General features: G+C 45.4%; 1 long non-coding RNA gene across 1 annotated transcript in view; it reads right to left on the reverse strand.

Annotated features, from left to right (window-relative positions):
- Window positions 1-627: 627 nt before the first annotated feature.
- The window catches only part of LOC142403058 (uncharacterized), a 45,003-nt gene continuing 28,648 nt past the window's right edge, over window positions 628-16,982 (reverse strand). The window contains exons 2-3 of the long non-coding RNA XR_012773581.1: window positions 3,066-3,149; window positions 628-745 (exon numbers count right to left, since the gene is read on the reverse strand). This is a non-coding gene — a long non-coding RNA (uncharacterized LOC142403058). The remainder of the gene's footprint in view (window positions 746-3,065; window positions 3,150-16,982) is intronic.

Consider the following 16,982-nt stretch of genomic DNA (forward strand, 5'->3'; position numbering starts at 1 on the left):
CATTTTCTCTGTTGTCTCATCCCCATTAATTTCAGAAACAAGCTAGATTGTGTATGACATTAAGCAGCTTCTTAATGTCAAGGCTTCTCTTCTTACCTCAGATTCAGTCTTCAAAGACCTGACTACACTTAGCACAAAATTATTTAAATTATCAAATTGTTCTCACACGATTCAGATTTGTACAATTTCATAATTCCATTACGGGTGCAGATTCTTTTCAAAGATTGTGCTACCTATCAAGTCAATATGCAACTTTGGTAAACTGCTTCTCACACAATTGCAATTTTGTTTAAGATGTGTTGTAAACAGAGTTAAGAATACAGAATGGAAAACAACTGCACGTGGAGCCTGGCCTTTTCTGGCTGTTCTGACTTACAATTGCCTATTGTACAGGTCATTACAAAACCTAGAACAAAGCCCCTCTGTGCTCTTCAGCTAGTGCCTACATGCATCTAACTCAGTGTTCCAGCAGCTGGGTTTAAAAACAAACAAGATATTTAACAAGAGTTATTTATTGAGCTAAGCATCCACAAATTCTATGGTATGCCAAAGTTTACTGTTTAGTGAGCTATGCATATTCATTCTGTATGAGGTAAAATCAGGGTTTTACATGAAAAAAAAAAAATCACCTTTTCAGAATGGCATATCTGCCACTGCTCTGGCTAAGGACACAGCATTTATAGGCAAGTTCTTATTTTGCATCTTCATTCACCATTAACTCGCCATAGAGATATGTGTCCATTGCCTGAAAGAAGAATAAAACACACATTCATCCTATCAACACTTATGACCAGCTAGCTAGTTTTTGTTCCATTTACCTCCTAGCACTTATTTAATTAAAAACAAACAAAAAATGCACACACAGAGAAAAGACCATATACTCTATGACACATACTCCCCCCCTCCAAAGTTTTCTCTGGCTTTCTTTAGCCTAAGGAAGATTGCCTATATGTTGCATTGAGTGTGTAAGAAAAAAGAACATTAATATAAGAGATGTATGTTATATCATAACAAGAAAATGCTTTCTTGCTCAGTCCATTCTAAAATGCCCATTTGGCAAGTCTGTAACTGGAAATCAATTGAAAATGGTCAGGTCTGTGTTTCAGAATCTTCTCTTTACATATGAGATATGCTTAAACATACACACAATTCTGGTTTGGTAAGAAGTCAGGCTTTTCCTTACTACTGATTTTGGAAATAGCAGCAATCAAGAAAGATAATTGAGCATTTTGGTGCAAAATCTGGCCCCCTTTGATGGCAGGTAACAAAGCACTGGCTAACTTAAAAGGAAACAAAATTTCATCATGGATTGCCATTTTATTTTATGATGATACAAATATTTTTATCTAATTACAGGAATTCAGTGTTAAGTTGCACTTATCAAAATAGGATTATACATATGCCTTAAAATATTAGCAGCTTAGCACATTAACTTTTAAAGTTGTACTCAATGTTTGGACAGCTTAAGGAGAGGAAAAAATATGGATATCATTGAAAAACACATTTTTTAATATTATTCCTCACAATTTCTGGGGTTGGCTGGTAAGCCTTAAAAAAATTTAGTTTCAACAAGAAAGGAAATTTAAAGTTTAACAAAGACTGAAATTAAAGGCAAAAGTCCCAGACAGACAGAAACCTGCCAGACTCCTCGCCAATTCCCTAACCATGCTCTCTTGCATTCCGAGACCCAAGAGCTCAGATTTCCAGGATCTGCAGCTGCAGGGCAGTCATATCAGGCACACTGTCTTGGAGCTGAGGTCCAGTTGCTTTCATAGAGAATTTCAAAATGTAGAGATTTTCTTCCAAATAGGAATTACCTTCTCTACCCAGTGTTAATAAATTTCCCCAAAACCCAAACATTAAAATGTAGTAAACACAGTCAGTTTTTGTAATCCTGAAAAGGATTAAATGGTCACTTTTGCATTTTTCCCAGACTTTTAAAAAATCCAAGTCTTTCATGATCCATAAAGACATGCAACTACTCTCATTTCAGTTGTAATTGTTCCAGAACCTGGTTGTGCCATAAACTGCATGCATCGCTGGAGTAAATTAAATGAAGGATATTGAAGATGGCATTAAAAAATAGTTGCAAAAATTCTTTCCCTGCACTGTAGAAAATGTTAGTCTTTATTTGGCATAATATCTGTTCCAAACATAATGCAGTTCAACATGTTTGTTTGTTTGTATAAACTTGAGGAAATTATAAATCTTGAGGAGATATAAATAGGAGGCATACTCTAGAGCTGGAAGAAAGAGTATGGGAGACTGTAATAACTTTATTGTGCTGTTGTGGCAAAATATATTTGTTTGAAAGCATAAAAACTTCATAGGCTGTAAATGACTTTGTTCATTGTCAACATAAAAGGCAAAGACATGAATATGTTGCAGATTTTGATATATCTTGCAAAGTTTTCTGCATAAATTTTAAATATATAAGTCATCCTAGGCAGTGAATGTCTTGATTTTATAAAGTTCATAGGGACTAAAAATACATGAAAGTGAAACTGAAAGAACAAGCAGAGATACAATTACAACTGTAAGTTCATAATTGCTTAAATAATAAGCCATAGTAAAGACAGTGAGTATGGCCAGCCTTTTAGACCTTAAAAATCTTCTCCTAGCATTTCCCTTACCCTAGAGATCCCTGTATTTCTCTTTCTGAACATGGTCCTGAAAACTTAAGTCTCTACAGCACTGACTATTTTGCACCTAACGCTCATCTATATGCATTAATATTCACACCTAGACTTGCCTTTGTCATCCTGCAAATGGAAACGATGCTGGGAAGCATTTTTCCAGCATCACTACCACCTGTGGCTTGCATAAAATTAAAGCAAAGTAGATGATATATCCTGTTTAACCACTTACCAGAAGATGAGCATGCTTAGGTAGGGCTAAGTACAACTAGGTAGCTTTCTTAATCCACAGTTTTTAAGGAAAGGGAAAGAAATGAATAAAAATTCAAGTTTTTGACAATCCACAGCAAGAAAAGATATTAAAACCAGTTTTTAGTTTGACACAGTAAAAGGTGATTATTTTGAAAATGTTAATTAACTGGAACCGACCTGATCTTCTCTGAGAAATTTCTCAACATCTCCATATCCAGGCACATATTTGTGTTTAACAAGTTCTCACCACCGCTGATGAAACTTTAGGAAGAGAAAAAAAAAAAAGAAAAAAATGAAACTATTATACCTGTGCAAATGCTAGTAAACAATAAATTTCTAACCAGTTGGTTTTTTTTTTTTAAATCACCTTGGCAAAAGAGGTGGCCTGGGAAACATAACATAAAATGTACTTTAATATGTTAGGCTCACGTGAAATCCTACATGCCTTAAAATAAGAGCACAGAAGTTTCTGATTTTAAGGGCGGATACCATTTTCAGCAACCTGTCAAATGCCTCAAAACACCACTAGGTAGGTTGTGCTAGTGTGTCTGTGTGTCCGAGCTTTGGAACGCCAAAGTATCCAAAGACAGGCAGAGATTTGAAGTATCTTCACCTCAAACTTTTCCAGTATACACTTTTTTTTCTTTAAGTTAGGTTAGAGGTTATTTATTTTAAAATGTTAAAAAGGGGGGAGGGGGGAGATTATCATTACAAGCATCTGGAAGAGCCAAAAGATAATTTCCTCTACATAAGTGTATAATCCAGGAGATAAGGCTTAAATATAATTCTGTACCAATACTACATTCATGCTGAAAGGATAAAAGTTAGATATAAAACCATGAAACAGGGAACTTTCAGTTAAATAAAACAGTTCTGCCACCATAGCTTTGACAAAGTAGTAGATTTTAGGCTGGGCTGTTCTAACAAATACACATAGAATAATAGAATCATAGAACCATAGAATCACAGAATGGCTGAGGTTGGAAAGGACCTCTGGAGTTCATCTAGACCAACTCCCCTGCTCAAGAAGGGCCACCGACAGCCGATTGCCAAGGACCATATCCAGATGGCTTTTGAATACCTCCAAGGATGGAGACTCCACCACCTCTCTGGGCAACCTGTTCCAGTGCTCGGTCACCCTTACTGTACCCATTGCTTCTTGTCCTGTCACTGTGCACCACTGAAAAGACCCTGGCTCCATCTTCTTTGCACCTTCTCTTTTCCCTTCAGGTATTTAAATACTTTGATGAGATCCCTGAGCTTTCCCTTCTCTAGGCTAAAGAGTCCCAGCTCTCTCAGCCTTTGCTCATAGGAGAGATGCTCCAGTCCCTTAATCATCTTCATAGCCCTTTGTTGGACCCTGAACAGTATGTCCATGTGTCTCTTGTACGGGGGGCCCAGAACTGGACATGGCATTCCATGTGTGGCCTCACCAGTGCTGAGTAGAGGGGAAAGATCACCTCACTCAATATGCTGGCAACACTCCTCTTAATGCAGCCCAGGATACCATTAGCCTTCTTTGCTGCAAGGGCAAATTGCTGGCTCGTATTCAACTTATTGTCCACCAGGACCCCCAGGTCCTTTTCTGCCAAGCTGCCTTCCAGCTGGGCGGCTCCCAGCATATGTGCTGAAAGACGAGCAGGTGGGGGAGAAGACCAGCCTGGCTGAACAGAGAGCTTTGGCTGGAACTCAGGAGGAAAAAAAAGACAGTTTATGACCTTGGGAAGAAGGGACAGGCAACTCAGGAGGACTACAAGGACATCATGAGGTTATGCAGGGAGAAAATTAGAAGGGCCAAAGCCCAACTAGAACTAAATATGGATACTGCGGTAAAAGACAACAAAAAATGTTTCTATAAATACATTAGCAACAAAAGGAGGGCTAAGGAGAATCTCCATCCTTTATTGGACGTGGGGGGAAACATAGTGGCAAAGGATGAGGAAAAGGCTGAGGTACTTAATGCCTTCTTTGCCTCAGTCTTTAATAGTAAGACCAGTTGTTCTCGGGGCACCCAGTCCCCTGAGCTGGAAGACAGGGATGGGGAGCAGAATGAAGCCCCCATAATGCAAGGGGACATGGTTAGCGACCTGCTACACCACTTCTTAGGCACACACAAGTCTATGGGGCTGGATGGGATCCACCCAAGGGTATTGAGGGAGCTGGCGGAAGTGCTCACCAAGCCACTTTGCATCCTTTATCAGCAGTCCTGGCTAACCGGGGAGGTCCCAGTTGACTGGAGGTTAGCAAATGTGACGTCCATGTACAAGAAGGGCCGGAAGGAGGACCCGGGGAACTACAGGCCTGTCAGTCTGACCTCAGTGCCGGGGAAGGTTATGGAGCAGATCATCTTGAGTGCCATCACACGGCACGTACAGGACACCCAGGTGATCAGGCCCAGTCAGCATGGGTTTGTGAAAGGCAGGTCCTGCTTGACTAACCTGATCTCCTTCTATGACAAGGTGACCCTCCTAGTGGATGAGGGAAAGGCTGTGGATGTTGTCTATCTAGACTTCAGTAAAGCCTTTGGCACCGTTTCCTGCAGCGTTCTCCTGGAGAAACTGGCTGCTCATGGCTTGGATGGGCGTACTCTTCGCTGGGTAAAGAACTGGCTGGATGGCCGGGCCCAAAGAGTGGTGGTGAACGGAGTTAAATCCAGTTGGCGGCCGGTCACAAGCGGTGTTCCCCAGGGCTCAGTATTGTGTCCAGTTCTGTTTAATATCTTTATGAATGGGGATGAGCGGATCGAGTGCACCCTCAGTAAGTTTGCAGACGACACCAAGTTGGGCAGGAGTGTTGATCTGCTTGAGGGCAGAAAGGCTCCACAGAGGGATCTGGACAGGCTGGATTGATGGGCCGAGGCCAATTGTATGAGATTCAACAAGGCTAAGTGCCGGGTCCTGCACTTGGGTCACAACAACCCCATGCAATGCTACAGGCCTGGGTAAGAGTAGACCTTATCACGTTCTACAACTACCTGAAAGGAGGTTGTAGAGAGGTGGGGGTCGGTCTCTTCTCCCAGGTAACAAGCAATAGGACGAGAGGAAATGGCCTCAAGTTGCGCCAGGGGAGGTTTAGACAGGATATTAGGAAAAGTCTCTTCACCGAAAGGGTTATCAAGCGTTGCAACAGGGTGCCCAGGGAAGTGGTTGAGTCACCATCCCTGGAGGTATTTAAAAGACATGTAGACATGGCACTTAGGGACATGGTTTAGTGGTGGACTTGGCAGTGTTAGGTTAACGGTTGGACTCGATGATCTTAAAGGTCTTTTCCAACCTATACGATTCTGTGATTCTGTGATTCTGTGATTTGCCATGTAGGTTTAACGGTGCTGACTATGAACTACTCAAAGCTTACAAAACATTTAAATTCTGGGTGCCTTGTGGAAGAACTTTCTTCAGCTCTGGGTTCTTTCCCTTACACAACGGAAAAAGCAAAAAGCAGGTTGGTTTCCCTCGCTGGCCTTTGCAGGACAAACCTGTGAAATGAGGCATAACTCTTTTAGGAATAGGATCCCTTAATAAATACATCTGTGAGTGTAACTGCATTAGAAGCCATTGCAGTAACTCAGCATGTTCTTGGACAATTTCCTAACTCTTGCTGCATATGAAAGAAGTTGCTGACTGTCCCATAATTCAGGTAATGACACTGTGCCTCGAAGGGGGGAGCTCAGAGACTGTAGTGGTGTAAATATGAGCTGTATTCTGTGGACTGAAGTCACCATTTAGGCAGGCTCTGTTTGGTGCTGATTCAAGACTACGCTCCCAGTTTTTATTGCTGAGCATGACATTATATGGCATGGAATATCTCTTCAGTCAGGTTGGGTCAACTGTCTGTATTGCTTTCTCTCCCCCTCCTTTTTCTCTCTCTCCCTTTTGTTCTCTCCCTCTCTTTCCATCTCTTTAACGTTCTCTTTCTTTCTCTCTCTCTTTCCCTCTCACTCCTTCTCTCTCTCTCCCCATCTCCCTGTCTCTGTCCCTCTCCCTCTCTCTCCTCCTTTCTCTCTTGTTTCGCTCCTTCTTTCTCTCTCCCCCCCTTTCTCTCTCTCCTACCTTTCCCTCTTTCTCTTTCACTCTCACTCTCCATTTCTCTTTCTTTCTCTCTCCCACTCTCTCCTCTCCTTTTTTTCTCTCCCCTTCTCTCTGCCCCCTCTTCTTTCTCCCCCCCTCTCTCTCCTGCCTTTCCCTTTCTCTCTTTCCCTTTCCTCTCCCTTTCTCTTCCCCCATCTCTCTCTCTCCTGCTCTCTCCCTCCTCTCCCTCTTTTTTCCTCTCTCCCCTTCTCCCTCCCTTTTCTCTCCTTTGTTCACTCGCTGCCTTGCTCGCTCCTCCACTCACTGCTGCTTCGCTCTCTCCTCCACTTTCTCACCCCTCCACTGCTTCACTGCTTGGCCTGCTCCTTTGCTGCTTCACTCGCTTGCTGCTTTGCTGCTTTGCTCCTTCACTCGCTGGTTTGTGTGCTTGCTCCTTTGCTCACTCGTTGTGTCACTCACTGCTTCCCTCGCTCACTCCTTCACTGCTCTGCTCAGCTGCTTTACTCGCTCAACCCTTTGCAACTCTGCTTGCTCCTCCGCTCGCTCACTCCTTCGCTTGCTCCTGCACTCCTTCACTATTTTGCTTTCTCCTCTGCTGCTTGGCTGGCTTGCTCCTATGCTCCCTCTCTCCTCCGCTGCTTCACTTGCTTGCTGCTTCACTCTCTGCTTTGCTTGCTCACCCCGCTGCTTTGCTCACTCCTTCGCTGCTTTGCTTGCACCTTCGTTTGCTCCCTTGCTCCTTTGCTTGCTCCTTCGCTGCTTCACTTGCTTGTTCCTTTGCTCGCTCCTTCACTCGCTCACTCCTTTGCTCACTCCTTAGATCACCCCTTCAACTGTTTTGCTTGCTCCTTTGCAGCTTTTCTCATTCGCTCCTTTGCTTGCTCCTCTGCTCCTCTGCTCGCTCCTTCACTCCTCTGCTAGCTCCTTTCGCTCGCTCCTTTGCTCTTTCATTTGCTCAATCTATTGCTCACTCCTTTGCTGTTTCACTCACTCCTTTGCTTGCTCACTTCTTCGCTCCTCCCCTTGCTCCGTTGCTTGCTTCTCCATGTCTCCACTCACTCCTTCACTTGCTTCTCTGCTATTTTGCTTGCTCCTTTGCTTACTCCTCTGCTCTTCCACTACTTTGCTCGCCCCTGCGCTTGCTCCTCTACTGCTTCTCAGACTCACTCCTCCACTCCCTTGCTCCTTCACTGCTTCACTTGCTTGCTCCCTCGCTTGCTCCTCTACTGCTTTGCATGCTCCTCCATGTGCTCTCTCCACCTCTCACTGCTTTGCTCACTGCTTCACTGCTTTGCTTGCTCCTTTGCTGCGTCACTTGCTCCTTTGCTGTGTCACCCGCTCGCTCCTTTGCTCACTCCTTTGCTGCTTTGCTGACTCACTGCTTCACTGCTCTGCTTGCTTGCTGCATTGCTCGCTCCTTTGCTCTTCTACTCCCGTGTTCCTCCGCTGCTTCACTGCTACCTTACCCCTCTGCTGCTTTGCTCGCTCACTCCTTCGCTTGCTCCTCTGATGCTTCTGCTTGCTTGCTGCATTGCTCGCTCCTTTGCTCTTCTACTCCCGTGTTCCTCCGCTGCTTCACTGCTACCTTACCCCTCTGCTGCTTTGCTCGCTCACTCCTTCGCTTGCTCCTCTGATGCTTCGCGTATCCCCCTTTCGCTCACTCCTCTCGCTGCTTCGGTCGCTCACAGCTTCACTGCTTTGCCCACTCCTTTGCTGCTTCACTCGCTCGCCCCTTCACTCACTCCTTCACTCACTACTTGGCTGCTTTGCTCACTCGCTGCATCACTGCTTCGCTCACTCCTTTGCTCACATGCTCCCCTGCTCCTCCACTTGCTCACTGCTCCACTGCTACTCTCGCTCCTTCGCTCCTCCACTTGCTCCTGCTCTCCTTTGCTACTTTGCTCACTCCTCCACTCTCTCCTCCGGTCCTTTGCTTGCTCGCTCCTCTGTTGGTCGGCTTGCTCACTCCTCACCTCCCTTACCCCTCCGCGGCTTTGCTCCCTCGCTCCTCCACTGCTTAATCTACTCACTCCTTCACTTGCTTGCTCTTTTGCTGCTTTGCTCACACGTTTACTGCTTTGCCCTCTCATTCCTTCGCTCACATGCTCCTCTGCTGCTTTTCTCACTCACGCCCCTGCTGCTCCGCTCCTTCACTTGGTCTCTCCTCTGCTGCTTCACTCCTCCACGGCTTCGCCTGCTTGCTGCTTTGACTGATCCTTCATTCGTTCACTGCTTTGTGCATTCCTTTGCTTGCTCCTCTGCTGCTTCACTGCTTCGCTTGCTCCTCCACTCAATTGCTCCTCTGCTGCTTCACTCACTCCCCCGCTTGCTGCTTTGCTTGCTCCTTCGCTGCTTTGTTCCTCCATTCGCTCCTTTGCTCCCTCTTTCCTTCCCTCATTTGCTCACATGCTCCTTCACTTGCTCCTCCATATGCTTCTCCGCTTGTTTGCCCCTTCATGCACTCCTCCATTCCCTCGCTTGCTCTCTCACGCCTTCATTTGCCCCTTCATTCGCTCAGTCATTCACTCACTCGCTCAGCTCCTTCCCTCCCTTGCTTGCTCCTTCTCTCACTCCTTCGCTCGCTCCTCCGCACACTCCTCTGCATGCTCCCATGCTCCCTTCCTCCCTCCTTCATTCACTCCTTCACTACCTCCTTCGCACGACCCCTTGCTCGCTTCCTCCTTTACTCCCTCCCTCCCGTCTTCACTCACTCCGTTGCCCACTTCCTCCTTTGCTCGCTCTGTCCCTTACTCTTTCAGTCCTTCACATGCTTCCTCCTTCTCAGTTCAGTCCCTGAAAGGACTGATCCCCCAGACTGAACAGCCCTTCCTACTTTTTCTTTCCTCCAAACCTGTTTTCACAGCTGATGCTAAAGTTTCTACCGCCATCTTTAAGTTAGATGAAGATTGTTATTGAGTTTTGCAAGACACACCACACATTGTACTATATTTCAGAGGCACAATTCAGTGGCAGGAAACTTTCATTCACTGTCTCAGGTATGACATTTGAAAATTGACAGTTTCATTTTCATAAATATCAACCACATCAATATCTATGTATTGACTAGCATCTAGATGAAGTGTCCTGAAGAAGGGGTGCTACTGTCAGATAGCACTGAGCTCCCAAATTTAGGATCAGCAGCTTATAAAATAATTCCAGTGGTCTTATAATTTATTTTTAAGAAAAATATACAATATTGCCTATCATGACCTGTATTTTGACAGTGGAATAGAAAATGTTTAGAAACCAAAATGACACTGTCTTAGTCTATCTTCAGTGAAAGTAAACTGTTAAGTGAGATGATTTCAGTTGAAATATATAAAATATATTAATAATCCAGATCTAGTACAGTCCTTCTGTTTTAAAAGTCTGGGACAATATCTTTTCTTAAATGATGCTTGAAGCTGACTGAATAGGCAATCTCGGGCACCAAATACATGGCTTGATTTTCCAAAGAAAAGATCTCATTGACATACCTGAAAAAAAAGTATTTTTAAACTCTTTTATACAAGTCTCAAAGTGATCATTTTTCGTATCTGACCCAGACAATAAATTACTTTGCCTGCTCTCATATTATTCTTCCCAATGCCCCCAAATCATCAGACAAGCTTAAAACAAACATCTACACAGAAAGCTTCACATTGTAATGATATAGCTTGCTAATGTTCTCAGTCATATGTATGCAAGCAAAAAAATAAATATTTTACTTCTTAGGACTAAAAATAAGATTTAGAAAGCAAGTAATTTAAACCATGCTTTTATTAAAAAAACCCAAACAAACAACCAACCTAAAGATTTGTACTAAGCTTTTGGTCTGCAGAATGGGAGACTAGCTTCATGGAAAAAGTACATTTTTCTAATAATAGCTGGATCTAAGTTAAAAGGCACCATGAGACAAAAAATCTAAATTGCAAAAGAAAAGCAACATACTTGGAGATCTTAGAAAATGGGGTAATTTAAAATGTAGTAAGAACTGTTGTCCAACAAAATAGAGCCTATATTAAAGGTAGGAGGCATAAGTGATCTTTATAAAACACAGATTCAGACTCAATCGAAAAAAAATTACTCCAAAAATTAGAATTGCAAATGTTAAAAAAATAGCCACAAATGCCACGCTCCAGTCTAATTTGTAGAGGAAAAATACAATTAAACTTTTTCAAATAACCCAACTACGTTACTATAGCTTATTTTTTATTAATGAGGAGGAAGCTGGGTATCTCCAGAGTACCGGAATGCTGTTCTGTTCCATCTGAAAGTATATATCTCCAGTATCTTCCTATCTCCACATAAATTGGATTCAACTATTAGATGTTACAGGCCAATATTTTGGACTAAAAACCAGGTTTTACAATATGTTAACATAGAAGAACAGTTTAAGAATTGCCAATTTTAAAATATCATTGTGGCAAAGCGTGTTTAAAAGATTTCATTTTTTTCCTTGATCTTTGCAAAAGCAGACAGATTCATTAACAGCTCAAATAATTATTCCTTAACACAACAGCCAGGTTGCACCAGTGACTTTTCATTCTACATAGTCTGAGTTTCAAATGAGCATTCATATTTTTATTCCACAGTATATGCATACTTTAGCACATAAATTTGGTTTCACAAACATTTACCCAAGTAAGATCAGTGATGCTGAATGAGTTCAGAAGGAGCAATGAAACAGCCATGTGTGTTACAATTGTGCTGACAGAGTATCAGTTTGGCAATCTGAAAAAAATATCCTCACTAGCCAAAAACCTACGGAATGCAAGAAGAATGGATTCGTCATTCTTTTGACAAGAATTCTGGAATGGGGTTTATTGCATATGCCAAGGGTTTGTCAGAAGGAGTCTGAGCAGAGAAGCTCTCTAACAGCTTAAATGAGCTTGTATTTTCGACCAAGAACTCCAGGATTTTTCATGGCATAAGTTATTTCTCAGGCACTGAATCATAACACTCCCTCTGACAATGCTGCAGGGCCAAAGAAAACATGGGCCAGATATAGAGTCAAAGCAGCAGGTATCTTTGATGGCAACCTTTTTAGCATTAAGGTTCAATTAATGCCGCCATTTCCGTTTCTTACAGTGTAATACTTTTTCTCAGTATTATATTTAATTTCCAAAGTTATGGTCAAAATTATGATAACCTTTCACATGTCAAAAATGGCTTCTACAAGCCTTATTCATTCTGCTTTTTACTTTAAGTACTGGGAAGAATTGCTGTTCCCTGGAAATAGGGGTAGCAGGACCAGAGCCTGATTGAATTCACTGAGCCCTCTCATGATCTGTGTTGGATATTGATTGTACAGGCAGCTCCACGCCAATAACTGCCACCTTGGATAACATCCTTTTCCTCCCTAGATCCCGCAGAACAAATATCTTAGTCCACCAATAACCCAGCAAACTGAAGCATGGTCATTCAGGAAACCCTAAACTAATAATGGGTTGGCTAATCAAAATTATTTTTTGTTAGGAGTTAATTGTCATTTTTAAGGAGAACTATGTAGAGGTCTAAATACCAGACATTAGAGTTTGGTAATATTGGTAACTATCACACTTAATTCATTTTAATTGATTTTACTCCTTTTGATTTGTATTTCTGCAAAGATCAAGCATTTGCACAATGTACGAGGGGAGCTGGCAATGGGGAGAAGGACCTTTCTCCTTCCTCCACTAAACAGCTCTGATAGAGTGCTGTAGGTAAAGCTTGTACAGCCACTGCCTCCATTTAGTAAGAGGTGTTTTATGATCAAGCTTTTTTAAAAAAAAATCTGTATTCTGCACTTCACTCAACTACAGATTGTGGGAAAACTGACATTATTTGAACCTGTAACTGCACAAGTGAGCCAGCAAGTCAGGCAGTGTGTTCTTATAGCTGGTGCAAGTCTCTAATTAGCAATAGGCACAAGGTTGAACCTAATGAACCTAATGCCCTTTATAAATTTGATTTCACAGAATCACAGAATCACAGAATCGTATAGGTTGGAAAAGACCTTTAAGATCATCGAGTCCAACCGTAAACCTAACACTACCAAGACCACCACTATACCATGTCCCTAAGCACCTCATCCAAACGTCTTTTAAATACTTCCAGGGATGGTGACTCAACCACTTCCCTGGGCAGCCTGTTCCAATGCTTGATAACCCTCTCGGTGAAGAAAAATTTCCTAATATCCAGTCTAAACCTCCCCTGGCGCAACTTGAGGCCATTTCCTCTTGTCCTATCACTAGTTACCTGGGAAAAGAGACCGACCCCCACCTCTCTACAACCTCCTTTCAAGTAGTTGTACAGAGCGATAAGGTCTCCCCTGAGCCTCCTTTTCTCCAGGCTAAACAACCCCAGCTCCCTCAGCCGCTCCTCATAAGACTTCTGCTCTAGACCCTTCACCAGCTTTGTTGCCCTTCTTTGGACACACTCAAGCACCTCAATGTCTCTCTTGTAGTGGGGGGCCCAAAACCAAACACAGTATTCGAGGGGCAGCCTCACCAGTGCCGAGTACAGGGGCACGATCACCTCCCTAGTCCTGCTGGCCACACTATTTTTGATACAAGCCAGGATGCCATTGGCTTTCCTGGCCACCTGGGCACACTGCCAGCTCATATTCAGGCGGCTGTCAACCAACACCCCCAGGTCCTTTTCTGCCTGGCAGCTTTCCAGCCATTCCTCCCCAAGCCTGTAGCATTGCATGGGGTTGCTGTGGCCCAAGTGCAGGACCCGGCACTTAGCCTTGTTGAACCCCATACAATTGGCCCCGGCCCATCGATCCAGCCTGTCCAGATCCCTCTGTAGAGCCTTCCTCCCCTCAAGCAGATCAACACTCCTACCCAATTTGGTGTCATCTGCAAACTTACTGAGGGTGCACTCGATCCCTTCGTCCAGATCATTGATAAAGATATTAAACAGAACTGGCCCCAATACTGAGCCCTGGGGAACACCACTTGTGACCGGCCACCAACTGGATTTAACTCCATTCACCACCACTCTTTGGGCCCGGCCATCCAGCCAGTTCTTTACCCAGCAAAGAGTACGCCCATCCAAGCCATGAGCAGCCAGTTTCTACAGGAGAATGCTGTGGGAAATGTATTTCTTGTGGGCATGTATTTCTTTTCCATCCTTTCATCTCCCCTCCAACTGCATGTTTCAATTTTAGCATTCAAGTATTTCTAAATAATACAATTGAATGTTACTTTTTAAAAGTTTCTACAGTACCTAGGCCTTAAGAGCAACCTAATCAGCTCCCTCTTCTCCAAGTCCCCGACACTGTAAACATATGATTCCACTTCCAAATGAAACATGCTTCTCCACAACCAATATGGCAATCTCTTTTCTAATATAATAGGTTTACATGGCAAGGTTTCAGTAGCAGGGGAGGCTGCAGGGGTGGCCTCTGTGTGAAGAGTTCAGGGGCTGCCCTGTGCCAGACACAGCTGATTCCAGCTGGCCCAGAAACAGACCCACCGCAGAAAAAAGCTGAACCAATCAGTGAAGCTGGTGGTATCTCTGTGAAAACACATTTAAGAAAAGGCAAAACGCTGCACAGACAGTGAGGAGTGAGGGGGGAGAAAAAGCTTGAGAAACAATCCTGCAAACACCAAGGTCAGAGGAGAAGGAGGGGGAGGAGTTGCTCCAGGTGCCAGAGCAGAGATTCCCCTGCAGCCTGTAGAATTTTTGGAAGAGACCCCAGTGGAGCAGGTATTTCCCTGCAGCCTGTGGAGAGGACCTGACACAGGAGCAGTTGGATATTCCCAACAGATTTCTTCAAACTGCAGCCTATGGAGAGGAGCCCACGCAGGAGCAGGTTCTCCTGACAGGAATTGCAGCCCGTGGGGGACCCATGCTGGAGCAGGTTTATCCTGATGGATTGCAGCCCATCAGAAGGACCCACACTGGAGCAGGGGAAAAGTGTGAGGAGGAAGGAGTGGCAGAAATGAACTGTTATGAACATTTCAGTGAAGCCTCCGAGGCGAGCAGCTCTGAGACAGAGGACCACGTCGGGGGACCGCTGCTGGATCGGCGAAACCGCGGCAAAACTGCGCAGGGAAGGGAGGAAAAAAAAGGAGGGACATGGAGCGAGAGGGCTACCGCAGCCATGCCCCGGCCCCTGAGCAGGAAGGCGGGAGCTCCTGACGAGGGCCCGGCTCTGACTCAGCGTGGGCGGGGATGAGAGGGACGGCGACAATTCCCTTCCCTTACAAGAGCATCTCCCAGGGAGCGCAAGCGACCAGGATGGGCAAACAGGGCGTGGCACGTTGGAAGGGCGTGGCGCGGCAGTTGGCGCAGGCAGGGCGTGTAGGGAAGGCGAAGGCACCCTAGCAGCTCAAGAGGTACTGTGAGAAGTGAGTTCATTCTGTAGTCCCCATCCTTCCAGAAGGAACTCAACTATGGTCTTCACTTGTCAGAAAGCGATGCCCTCTGTGCTTGCCAGAGTGGATGTGGCTACCCAGACGGAGCTCCCACAAAAACATGCAGCCACCCAGGTCTCAGGCTGCAGGGAGTGCCTGGGCCTCTCACTGTTCACGCATGGCAGCTGTGCAGACAGCTGTGTGAGGTGTGACCAGGTGGATGATTTGCTCTGCATGGTGGCAGAGCTACAGGAGGAGGTAGAAAGGTTAAGGAGCATCAGGGAGGCTGAGAAAGAGATAGACTGGTGGTGCCATGCTCTGCCCCCCCTGAGACAGGAATAGGAGCAGCAGCAGCCGCCAGTAAGAACCCACGATCAAGGGGATCCTGTATCCCCCCCACAGCGGGCTGAAGGCAGCAGCTCAGAGGAGAGCGAATGGAGGCGAGTCCACGCTTGTGGCGGCAGGCGAAGGCCCTCCCTGCCTGCCTCGCCCCCTCAGGTGCCTCTGCACAACAGGTATGAGGCCCTGGAGGTGGCAGGCCAGTCAATGGAGGATGGGGATGACAGTCTATCTACGCCAGAGGTGTCGCCCAGGTCAGAAGAACGTACCTCTCGTCTTAACACCACCTCCACAAGGAAGAGAAGATGGGTTATAGTTGTGGGTGACTCCCTTCTGAAGGGAACCGAGGGTCCGATATGCCGGACGGACCCTCCTCTTAGGGAAGTCTGCTGCCTCCCTGGGGCCCGCGTGAAGGATGTCACGAGGGTACTCCCTAGCCTGGTACGGCCCTCAGGCTATTACCCCCTACTGCTCTTCCATGTGGGGGGCGATAAGGCTGCAACACGAAGTCCTAGGGCGATCAAAAGAGACTTCAGGGCCTTGGGACAGCTAGTAAGGGACTCTGGAGCACAGGTTATTTTCTCCTCTCTCCTTCCAGTGGTGGGCAGCAACACAAGAAGGAACAGAGACACCCAATCTATTAACGCATGGCTCCGTGGCTGGTGTCATCGCCATGGATTTGGTTTTTTTGACAACGAGATGGCCTACACAGCACCAGGTTTGCTGGCGTCTGATGGGATCCATCTTTCTCAAAGGGGAAAGAGAATCTTTGCTCAGGAACTTGCGGGGCAGAGCTTTAAGCTAGACTCGAAGGGGGAGGGGGATAATATCAGGCTTGCCCGAGGGAAGCTGAGGGACGACGTGCCACGGTGAGAGGGAGCGGGTGCCAGCGAGGGCACTCGGCCTGTGTCTCCGAGATGTGCGGGGTATGCTGGGGCACAGCTGAAGTTGAACGGAGTTGAGCTAGGGGATACTGAGGCAACAGGAGCCAAGAGGGAAACGCCAGTGGCGGAGAAACTAGCCTGGAGAAAAGGCTAGTTTAGCCTGGAGAAAAGGAGGCTGAGGGGAGACCTTATTGCTCTCTACAACTACCTGAAAGGAGGTTGTAGAGAGGTGGGGGTCGGTCTCTTCTCCCAGGTAACAAGTGATAGGACAAGAGGAAATGGTCTCAAGTTGCACCAGGGGAGTTTTAGACTGGATATTAGGAAATTTTTCTTCACTGAAAGGGTTATCAAGCATTGGAACAGGCTGCCCAGGGAAGTGGTTGAGTCGCCGTCCCTGGAGGTATTTAAAGGACGTTTGGATGAGGTGCTTAGGGACATGGTATAGTGGTGGTCTTGGTAGTGTTAGGTTTATGGTTGGACTCGACGATCTTAAAGGTCTTTTCCAACCTATACGAT

Source organism: Mycteria americana (genome assembly GCF_035582795.1).
Source record: "Mycteria americana isolate JAX WOST 10 ecotype Jacksonville Zoo and Gardens chromosome W unlocalized genomic scaffold, USCA_MyAme_1.0 Scaffold_32, whole genome shotgun sequence".
Lineage (NCBI taxonomy): Eukaryota > Metazoa > Chordata > Aves > Ciconiiformes > Ciconiidae > Mycteria > Mycteria americana.